Source organism: Sapajus apella, unplaced genomic scaffold (genome assembly GCF_009761245.1).
Source record: "Sapajus apella isolate SASKATOON/1434 unplaced genomic scaffold, GSC_monkey_1.0 scaffold118, whole genome shotgun sequence".
Lineage (NCBI taxonomy): Eukaryota > Metazoa > Chordata > Mammalia > Primates > Cebidae > Sapajus > Sapajus apella.
Window position 1 is genome coordinate 4,757,010 of NW_022437058.1, and position 11,487 is coordinate 4,768,496.

Genomic DNA, 11,487 nt, shown 5'->3' on the forward strand with positions numbered 1-11,487 from the left:
GGATCACCTGAGGTTGGGAGTTCAAGACCAGCCTGACCAACATGGTGAAACCCTGTCTCTAAAAAAATTTAAAAAATTAAAGGCTGAGCACATTGGCTCACACCTGTAATCCCAGCACTTTGGGAGGCCGAGGTGAGTGGATCACCTGAGGTCAGGAGTTCGAGACCAGCCTGGCCAACGTGGTGAAACCCCATCTCTTCTAAAAATACAAAAATTAGCTGGGCGTGGTGGCACGTGCCTGTAGTCCCAGTTACTGGGGAGTCTCAGCCATGAGAATTGCTTGAACCCAGGAGGCAGAGGTTGCAGTAAGCCAAGATCGTGCCACTGCACTGCAGCCTGGGTGACAGAGTGAAACTCCATCTTAAAAAAAAATTCTCTTTCTTTATAAATTACCCAGTTTCAAGCAACAGAAAATAGACTGAGACACCTAACATGTGAATTCTGATAAGATGGTGGCCTCATTGAGACAGAGGCATCTCTTCTGTGTTGGATGTGATGAGGCACTGGGGCCAGATCTCTGACTGAGAGCCACAGTTGATACAGGCTCCATGTGAGGAAGTGTGGAGTCCCGGCTGTGGGTCAGAACCGCAGTGACCAGCACCTGCCTGGATGGTCAGCATTAAGACCAGAGGAGGGGAACAAATAAGGAAAGCACAGAGACAGGGTCAGAAACAAACAGCACACACAGCCCTGCTGGGAGCCTCTCCAGGTGTTGCCTGCTGGCCTGGGTTCCAGGAGGCTTGTAAGGGTGGGAGCGTGTTCCATGCCTCCTCTAGCCCCCTGTCACATTATCGTAGTCTTGTAAACTCCCAGAGCATACATCCTTTTCTCTATTCTCTGCTGTATCTCCACCGCCTACACAAAAGTCTATGAGAGTAGAGGCCAATAAAGACACTACAAGGCTGGGCGCTGTGGCTCACACCTGTAGGGCTGAAGGCCCACAGGGTCGTGGGGTATGCCTTATGCTGGGCTGAGGCACATGATCCAAGAAATAAAGAGACAGGACACAGAAGTACAAGGAAAATGCAGCTGGGCTTGAGGGGCCACGCCACCTATGAGCGGAGTCAGGCGAGGCTCTGAATGTCCAGAAGCGTGAGTATCTATTGTGTATAGGTTAGGGGGCAGGGCAGTGAGTGAAATCATCTTTAAGGATAATGATAGGGTTGTGAGCAATAAAACATGGGGTCCACCCCCATTAGGTCACCTAGGCTGGGAGGTGGATAGTGCGCAGCAAGGGGCCCGTTCCCATGAAGGCAAGGGCCGTGTGCAGTAAGGGTTCCACCCCCATTAGGTCACCGAGGCTTGAAGGAGGGCCGTGCGCAGTGAAGAGGGTGCAATGTGCAATACTTCTATCTCTGGGCAAACTACTTCTAAGATTTATGGGGGGATGCTTTAAGTCACACAGTAGTGACAGAACTGTCAAGGTTGCCGCCACCTTCTGGCAGCTTCCAATGAGTTCTGTGGGAAGATGCTTTTCAAGCAGCACAGTAGCAAGAGCTAATAAAGTTCACAGTCACCAAGGTGGATTGCCGGTCTGAGGGCAGCCTTCCACAAGAACTGGAGCAAGGTCCTACAACTCCTTTATCAGGAGGAGTGGCTCTTGTCCCAAGCCTGCCATACAGCGGGTATCTTTACGATACTGAACACTGCCGCCTGGGCCATGGATTCTTGTCCTGGTATAACTGTTTTTCCCTTAAATCATGCTCTGCACTGTGTCTGCTCTAGGCATTCCTCCGATTATAAGCTGCCTATTCCTTAATTCATGCTCTGTACGGTGTCCACTCTAGGCATTCCTCTGATTATGAACTAAGATATAATTATATGTATATATATATGTAGGGAAATATTCTTTAGGCACTCATACTATCAACTATTATATGATTATATATAGAGGATTATATAAAGGGATTCTACAAGCCCTGATTCTATAAACTAATATATGATTATATAAAGGATTATATAAAAGGAAATAGCTGAGTAGTAATACTATAAACTGAGATATTCTTCAAGCCCTAACTGTGCCAGGGTTCTGCTTAGCTCTCTTTCCTCGGTGCCCATATGGGTGGTTACCCACACACATTGATAATCTCAGCACTTTGGGGGGCCTCGGAAGGAGGATTGTGTGAACCCAGGAGTTCCAGACCAGCTTGGGCAAGTTCCAGACTGGCTCAGGGCTTACTGATGGCTCAGAGCCTATGGATGGTGTCCCCATGCTTGCTCCACAACTGCAATATAGAAGTTATTCTTCAGCCGGGCATGGTGGCTCACGCCTGTAATCCAAACACTTTGGAGGCCAAGGTGGGTGGATCACCTGAGGTTGGGAGTTCAAGACCAGCCTGACCAACATGGTAAAACCCTGTCTTTAAAAAAAAAAAAAAAAGTTATTCTTCAATGGGAAGTAATTGGTTTTAAAAACAAAAACAACCCAGATGTTCTCTGGAAGAGCCACACCCAGTCCCAGGCCCAGCCCCCATCCTCTGACCCTTCATCCCACTATCCCATCACCTTGCTAGAGTGTGAGTCTTGAATGGTGGGGCCTGGACTCTACACTAAAGCTTCTTCTTGACAAAGAAAAATATCAGACAAGTTTAACAGAGTTGATTTGAGCAAACAACCAGTCATGCAACCCTCAGAACAAGAAGAGGTTTCGAGAGCTCACCTCCACAATGTGGGCAGTGAGGGTTTTGGATGGATATGTTGAGAGTAAATCTTTTTTTATTTATTTATTTTTTTTGAGACGGAGTTTCGCTCTTGTTACCCAGGCTGGAGTGCAATGGCGCGATCTCGGCTCACCGCAACCTCCGCCTCCTGGGTTCAGGCAATTCTCCTGCCTCAGCCTCCTGAGTAGCTGGGATTACAGGCACACGCCACCATGCCCAGCTGAATTTTTGTATTTGTAGTAGAGACGGGGTTTCACCATGTTGACCAGGATGGTCTCGATCTCTTGACCTCGTGATCCACCCGCCTGGGCCTCCCAAAGTGCTGGGATTACAGGCTTGAGCCACCGTGCCCGGCCGAGAGTAAATCTTTAAAAGATTTATCTGAGCCAAATATGAGTGACCGCGGTCCGTGACACAGCCTTCGGGTGGTCCTGAGAACGTGTGCCCAAGGTGGACAGGGTAGAGCTTGGTTTTATATATTTTAGGGAGGCATGAAACATCAATCAAATACATTTAAGAAATACATTGATTTGGTTCTGAAAGATGGACAACTCAAAGACGGGACTTCCAGGCTATAGGTACATTTAAACATTTTCTGGTCGACAATTGGTTGCGTTTATGTGAAGACCTGAGATCAACAGAAAGGAAATGTTCAGGGTAAGATAAAGGATTATGGAGACCAAGTTTTATTGTGCAGAGCAAGCTCTCAACAGACTCAGAGTGAACGGGTTGTAAAATGTTTCTTATTGGACCTAAAAGTGTGCCTGGCTCTTAGTTGATTATCTCCTGGATCTGGAAAGGAAGGAAAATTTAAAGAAAAAAAAAAAAAAAAGGTTGCAGTGAGCCAAGATCATGCCATTGCTCTCCAGTCTGGGCAACAAGAGCAAAGGAAACTCTGTCTCAATAATAATAAAACAATAATTGTCAAACAGTAAGTAAACTGGGTACTTGACGATCATGGATAATTATTTTATCGGGGTGGAGGAGGATGGTAACATTGTGGTTATGTTGAGAAGGAGGATATTTTATAAATGTATAAGCACCCAACAGGTTCACCTTGCCTGATGGCTAGACAGAGCTGATATGTCAGGACAGGGGAATTGCAATAGACAAAGAGCAATTGACACAGAGCCAGCTGTAGGAAGATGAGAATTTTATTATTAAGCAAATCAGTCTCCCTGAGCATTCAGGGAACAGAGTTTTGAAGGATAATTTGATGGGTGAGGGGTGGAGTCAGTGATTCTGGAGTGCTGATTGGGTCAGAGATGAAATCATAGGGAGTTGAAGCTGTCCTCTTGAGCTGAGTCAGTTCCTGAAAGGAGGCCACAAAATCGGATGAGCCAATTTATCCATCTGGGTGGTGCCAGCTGATCCATCAGGTGCCAGGTCTGCAAAATATCTCGAGCACTGATCTTAGGTTTTACAATAGTGTTGTTATACCCAGGAGTAATTTGGGGAGGGTCAGAATCTTGTAGCCTCCAACTGCATGACTCCTAAACCATAATTTGTAATCTTTTTTTTTTTTTTTTTTTTCAGACAGAGTTTCGCTCTTGTTACCCAGGCTGGAGTGCAATGGCGCGATCTCGGCTCACCGCAACCTCCGCCTCCTGGGTTCAGGCAATTCTCCTGCCTCAGCCTCCTGAGTAGCTGGGATTACAGGCACGTGCCACCATGCCCAGCTAATTTTTGTATTTTCAGTAGAGACGGGGTTTCACCATGTTGACCAGGATGGTCTCGATCTCTTGACCTCGTGATCCACCCGCCTCAGCCTCCCAAAGTGCTGGGATTACAGGTGTGAGCCACCGCGCCCGGTCAATTTGTAATCTTTTGACTAATATGTTAGTCCTGCAAAGATAGTCTGGTCCCCAGGCAAGAAGGGAGTTTTTTTTGGGAAAGGGCTATGATCATCTTTGCATCAAACTATAAACTAAGTGTGAGAAGTAAAAAGGTCCTCTTAAAAGTTTCCTTTTTTGTTGAAGAATAAATAATGCGATAGAAATAACAGTTTCTGGAAAAAAAAAATAAAACTAACTTCCTTCAAGCTTCCTTGTTTTTTTGCTAGTAACTCCTTGTTAAGCCCTATGCAGCTGCTAAATATAGTAAGGGAATAAGTACATTCTATGTCCTTGTACTTTAATCAAGTTATTTGTTCTGGCCTATAGCCGGCTCAGACATGACCGAATATGCCCAGGCATCTCCCGGCTTAAAGCCTCTTTATTATTTGGAATAATATTATTTGTCTCTTCCTTATTTGGAAATGTTATTACTCTCCTAGTTTCCCGTAAATAACCCCCTTCCTCTCTTTGTTCTTCATTGTGCCTTTACCTATTTAGGAACGTTTTAAGTTCTTAGTCAATCAAGATCAGTCTAGATAGTGCAGTCCAGCTCCAGCCAATGGAGATAAGACATAGCAGTAAGGACCCAATGCATCAGGGATAAAAACTTCTGCTTTTCTTTATCTCATGTGCTCTCACGGCAATCAGACTTCCAAAGAGCACCGTTTCTGCAGAAAGTAAAATCGCCTTGCTGAGAAAAGTTCTTTGAGTGCTGATTCTTCTTTTTGGCACCGAGGAACAAGCATTTGTTTCTAACATAAGTTATTCCCAAAGTGAGTTCAGCCTACCCCCAGGAATGAACAAAGGCAGCTTGCAGGTTAGAAGCAAGGTGAAGTTGGTTAGGTCAGCTTTTTTTTTTTTTTTGAGACAGTTTTGCTCTTGTCACCCAGGCTAGAGCACAATGGCATGATCTTGGCTCACTGCAACCTCCCCCTCCTGTTTTCAAGCGAGTCTCCTGCCTCAGCCTCCTGAGTAGCTGAGATTACAGGCACCCACCACCAAGCCTGGTTAATTTTTGTATTTTTAGTAGGGACAGGGTTTCATCATGTTGGCTAGGCTGGTCTCAAACTCCTAACATCAGGAAATTCACCTGCCTTGGCCTCCCAAAGTATTGGGATTACAGGCGTGAGACACCATACCTGGCCACCATGTTACTTTTGTAAAGATAAGAGAGAAAAAAAGATTTTTTAAATCTTGGGGTTGGAGATGCAGGGGTGGTCAGCAGTTCACTCGTCAGTGATTGTGGGTTTTGTTCCCTCCCTGGAAAGGGATGGAGAATTCCATGTCCAAAGGGAGCCTCTGCCATCCATGGTTCTGAGCTTCAGGTCACTAGGATTTCTTTCAAACTTGTGTGATGAGGGGACTCCGACGTTGGCCTCAGTTCCCAGGCTGAACTCAGCAGATCAGCCCATGAAAACTTCTGTATTGAGACAAAAGGAGAGAAACTGTCGGAAAGCCACACCTATTGTCCTGGTGTCGACACCAAGGAAGAGAACAGATGACAAAGAAACTGAAGACAGGTGATGGAGCGAGATATAACATTCCAGCCCCTCAATCTAGAAATGCTAGCAGGACGAACAAAAGCTTCATAGGCCAGGCTGGGCACGGTGGCTCATGCCTGTAATCCCAGCACTTTGGGAGGCCGAGGTGGGTGGATCACCTGAGGTCACGAGCTCGAGACCAGCCTGGCCAACATGATGAAACCTTGTCTCTACCAAAATACAAAAATTGGCGGAGGGTGCAGTGAGCTGAGATCATGCCACAGAGCTCCTGCCTGGGCAACAGAGTGAGATTCCATCTCAAAAAACAAAAAACAAAAACAAAAAATAGGCCGAAGGTCAGAATCCCCAGTGAAGATTCTTCATAAGAAAAAAGACAGCATTATAACTCATCAGCAGCTGCAGGGCAGGCCATGCAAGATGAGGAACAAAAATTTTCCAAATAATCAAAATTGGAACTCTAACTTTTCAGGTCCCAGCTTACTTTCTAAATCTCAAGCTAATCAGAACTTTGCCAGGGTCAAATTTAGGGAGCATCCAACACCAAGTGTTCTTCCCAAACCACCAAGCTGTTTCCTTTAATTCTTCAGATAAAGAAATAATGACATTTTAACTTAAAACCTTAAAGTAGAGGGACAAAATAAAGTACTAATGGTTACATTTAGCTATGCTTACAGATAATTGTCAATGGGTCTAAAATAAATTTACCATGGGATTATTGTATTTATGTAGAACTGTTAATGTAAAAAATATAATTGACTTCATCTCATTTGTTTTATATGTTAGGTGCCCTGTGATGTAATGATAGCGTCAGTGCAACTTAAAGTAACTAAATTAATAGTTGCACTCACTATTAAGTGTTCTCAAACAATTTTTGTTTTTTTTAGACAGAATCTTGGTCTGTTACCCAGGCTGAAAATGCAGTGGTGCGATTTCGGCTCACTGAAACCTCTGCCTCCCGGGTTCAAGTGATTCTTGTGCCTCAGCCTCCTGAGTAGTTAGGATTACAGGTGTGTGCCACCACGCCTGGCTAATTCTTTTATTTTCAGTAGAGATGGGGTTTCACCATGTAGGCCAGGCTGGTCTCAAACTCCTGACCTCAAGTGATTCACCTTCCTTGGCCTCCCAAAGTGCCAGGATTACAGGCATGAGCCACTGTGCCCAGCCTCAAATGAGTAACTTTTAAGTGAAACCATTCAAGTTTAGATTTGGAGACTGGAAAAGAATCAACGTTTTCTCTTGAATGTTGGGGGAAAATAGTAATATAAGATTATTATTCATGGACATTAGGTTTTGAAAGTGAATCAGATCATAAACATCTAGCTAAGACACAGGATTGAGAAGTAGATAAACTTCTGAAAGTGCAGTATACGAGAATCACTCAAACCAGTAACATGCCAACAACCTGATGAAATCCGGTCTCTACTAAAAATACAAAAAATTTGCTAGGCATGGTGTCACGCTCCTGTAATCCCAGTTACTCGGGAGGCTGAGGCAGGAGAATCGCTTGAACCCAGGAGACAGAGGTTGCAGTGAGCTCAGATCATGCCACTGAACTCCAGCCTTGGTGACAGAGCGAGACTCTGTCCTTAAAAAAAAATAAAAATAAAAACAAATAAATAAGACGTAAACTCCTGCCTAACACCTTGATAACATGTTTTTACGAACCCAAAAGGTAAATGCTAACTATGTTAACCCAATAGCAAGTTAAATAAAATGTGAGTCAATTTAACATTTTTGGCTGGTGCGGTGGCTCATGCCTATAATCCCAGAACATTGGGAGGCCAAGGCGTTCGGATCAGCTAATATCAGGATTTCAAGACCAGCCTGGCCAACATGGTGAAACCCTGTCTCTACTAAAAATAGAAAAATTAGCTGGGTGTGGTGGTGCACACCTGTAATCCCAGCTACTTGGGAGGCTGAGACAGGAGAATCACTTTAAATCGGATGGCAGACGTTGCAGTGAGCCAAGATTGTGCCGCTGTACTCTGGCCTGGGCAACAAAGTGAGGCTCAAAACAAAACAAACAAACAGAAAAACTAAATAAAATTGTGGGGATCGCTCCCGTGTAAGGCCCCCTAATGTGTGGGCCTCACCAGATGGTGAGCTTGAGCCCAAAACACAGTTTCCTGCCAGAGGCAGTCGAGCTATGGGAAAGAAGGAACTAAGAAATGGCTGATGTTGCAAAGGTTTCTACTTCTGACTACAATGCCACTTGGGCAAGGGTCGTGTGGTTTTGTCAGACATTATGTCTCCACTAGGCCTCTGCATGACTTTTACGACTTTACTTTTCAAGAAGTTTTACCTTATCCGCATGACCACCTTGAACCCTAGATAATGACTTTATGGCTTAGCTTGTGACTCTTGGGTATTGTTATTCACAAGTGTGTTTTGGTAAAAACAGATAAAGCATACCACCTGCCCACTTTTATGATCCTTGAATGTCATACTTAAGATTGTTTTCGTGATCCTATATTTTGTAAATTTCCATTCCTCTTCTTGTTGATTGTGTAAACACCTTTGATCTTAAGGTATATATTGAGACCCTGGACAAAAATAAATTCGCTGTTTAGGTGTTGCCTTTTCAGGTCTCCAGAGCCCAGCTATTCTGTCTCTCTTTATTTCTGCACACCCTCTCTTTCAGGTCGGGACCCTCTTTCTGGCCAAGACTCCCCAGCGGATCTTCCGTCACCCACAGTGGAGGTCACTCCCCTCCCAGTGGCCACTGTGGATGCATTTCATAGAAATGCTCAAGGACCATTCAGGTTTAGAGTTGGGACCGAACCGAGAACCCATGAGGGATGTTGGACAGGGTTAGAAAATGAGTTTCTCACACAACTGGGGCAAGAAGGGGGGAACCCTGGGTTTGAGACGTGCAATCCGTCACCTTTCCTGCAAGTGGCCCCTGGTTATGTTTTCCTGCAACTATGCCTTCCTGAGTCTAATTGTCTTCAGAAGGGGCAAATGCTTCCTAAGTGCCAACAGGGAGTGTTACAGGAAATGATCACAGTGTGCACCCCTCCATCTGAAAGCCTCTTCCCTTCCCCAACCTCCTCCCATCAATGCAAAATTAACTGCGGCCCAGCAGGGAGTGACGTGTGTGTCTCAGGAGATTTTGTTGCTGTGCTCTCAGTACTCACTCCTCATCTCCTCTGACCAGTTTCCTAACACTCCTGTTCACAGCACAGAACATGAGTGCTCTTTCCTGCCATTTGGATGCTGATAAACAGTCAGTGACTCTTAGTGTGAAAATGAGAATGAAACAAGTTTTTTTTTTAAAGATAGGCTACAATAATTCCCATGCTGAGAACCACATGCGATGACACAGAATTCCAAAGAGCAAGGCTGTATGGTGAAGACGAGGCCAGCAGTGAGCTGAGAGAGGCCAGCCAGGATTCTGACATGTGCGGGGATGCATGGGAATGGGTGTGGGACATTAGTGGAGAGCATCCTGGCGTGTCTCAGAATGGACATGGGTAGTGGATTCCTAACTCCTAGAGAAACCAGAGCTCTAGGAATTGTAGGCTGTTTTATGTTAGGAAAGAAAAAGATGGTGTTCTGTCCTCCTGTCCCTTACATCTGGGCCTACTGCCACTAAACCTGGAAGCTGAGAAGGGTATAATGGCAACTCCAGACTTTACGGCAGCAAATCAGCCTGCTATTTTCTCTGCAATGGTTGTGTTTAGTGGTGCAGCCAAGATTCACACCTGAGTCTCCTTACTGCAAGTTCTCACTCTCCCAGTGGAGGCTTAACAATAATGACTTAATATGTTACACTTTTTGGGAAGAGTTACCAGATAAACTTCCACATCGCAGTGAGTGGTGAATAACACAGATAAAGGACAAACAGATTTTTTTGTAAAACTATACTCTAAATATCATGTGGATCACAATTACAATAAAACTAATTTACTGTTTATCTTGAATTCAAATTCCACTTGGCATTCCTTATTCAAACTTGCTAAATCCTGCCACTATTCTTTCATGCATTTTTAATTTTAGAAAACGGTACAGTTGGGCTCGGTGGCTCACTCCTGTAATCCCAGCAGTTTGGGAGGCTGAGGCGGACAGATCATGAGGTCAGGAGTTCGAGACCCGCCTAACTAACATGGTGAAATCCCATCTCTACTAAAAATACAAAAATTAGCTGGGCATGGTGGCACATGCCTGTAATCCCAGCTACTCAGGAGGCTGAGGCGGGAGAATTGCCTGAACCTGGGAGGTGGAGGTTGCAGTGAGCCAAGATCGTGTCACTGCACTCCAGCCTGGGTGACAGAGTGAGACTTTGTCTCAAAAAACAAAACGAAACAAAACAAAAAAACGGCACAATGTCTCATTCTGGCAATTTACCTGCAGAAATAAAGAGAGGAACCACGTGACTAGTGAGACAAACAGAGTCACTGCAAATATCAGAATACTGGAACATATTATTAACTTTTACCCAAAAAAACCCGAATGCATTTGTAGACAGCAGAAATAGCTTCATTATGCTTTTGTTTGCATAATTTATCTCTGGAAAGATGAAAAAGAATCAGAGCACCTGTTTGCTCCAGGAAAGAAAATGTGGTCAGGGAAAATTGTGGGAGGAAGACTGGTCACTGCCTACTCCACTGCGCACAATTTGAATTTGGAACCATGCAAAAGTATTGTTTGGTTAAATTAAAATCATTTAAAAGATAAAAAATATACATTTAATACCAGCACAATATGCTGGGAAACAAAATGAGAGACTTTCTGGCCACATAGCCACTCTTTCCCGGACTGAGGCTTTCCAGCAAAGGAGATGGGAAGTAAGGCTGGCCTGCTGGTGTGGACAGATTCCAGCAACATACACGACCTGGGGGCTCAAGGACGGCTTCCATAACAGTGATGATCACACAGCCACCTAATAGCCTGGATCATCTGAACCAGGCAGCGGATCCAGACGTGGATCGTCTGACAAACACAGGGGTTCTTAGGAAGTGTTCTAAATTGTGTTTAGGAAGCGCAGCGCCTGTTGAAATTCATCAAGAGTGGGAAAGAGCCCAAGTGGGAAGCAGCATGGGTTGAGGGGCACAAAAGTAGGTCTGTTGACAAAGAATGGAAGTAAAGGGGACATCAGGTTGAAGCTTTGTGCTGTGAGTCAGAAGGACAATTTAAAAGTTGCCTAAAGATGCGCACACAGTCTGTGTTGCTGCCGTTCAGCTGGAAGGGAACCTCAGTTCTTGCCGATTGGCTGGAGCCCTTCACAGAATGTCCCCCACCCCTACCAGTACCTGCTGCAGCGCCCCTCCCCCTCTGCAGAATGTCTGGGGTCCTATGTTCTAAACTTATTTACTTTCAAATTTTCCCTGATCCACCTGAACTCAGGAGAATCTGTTGAGGCAGGTCACTCTTTGGGTCCTGTCCTTGACTTTTCTCATGGGGAAACTTCCAGACAGTGGTGATCAGCACTGAGCCTGAGGGGATGGCTTCAAATGGAGGTGAGTCTGTAGGGAAAGGGGCATTATCCAA

The 11,487-nt window shown here is 45.0% G+C and overlaps 1 protein-coding gene and 1 pseudogene across 12 annotated transcripts in view; one reads left to right on the forward strand and one right to left on the reverse strand.

Annotated features, from left to right (window-relative positions):
* Positions 1-10,001, reverse strand: part of LOC116538242 (isoleucine--tRNA ligase, cytoplasmic-like) — a 60,209-nt gene extending 50,208 nt beyond the window's left edge. For all 12 annotated transcript variants that reach the window (XR_004263573.1, XR_004263572.1, XR_004263571.1 and 9 more), the window contains exon 1: positions 9,908-10,001. The gene's annotated coding sequence lies outside the window, so the exon portion shown is untranslated. The remainder of the gene's footprint in view (positions 1-9,907) is intronic.
* The window catches only part of LOC116538279, a 22,343-nt pseudogene extending 11,042 nt beyond the window's left edge, over positions 1-11,301 (forward strand).
* Positions 11,302-11,487: the final 186 nt, after the last annotated feature.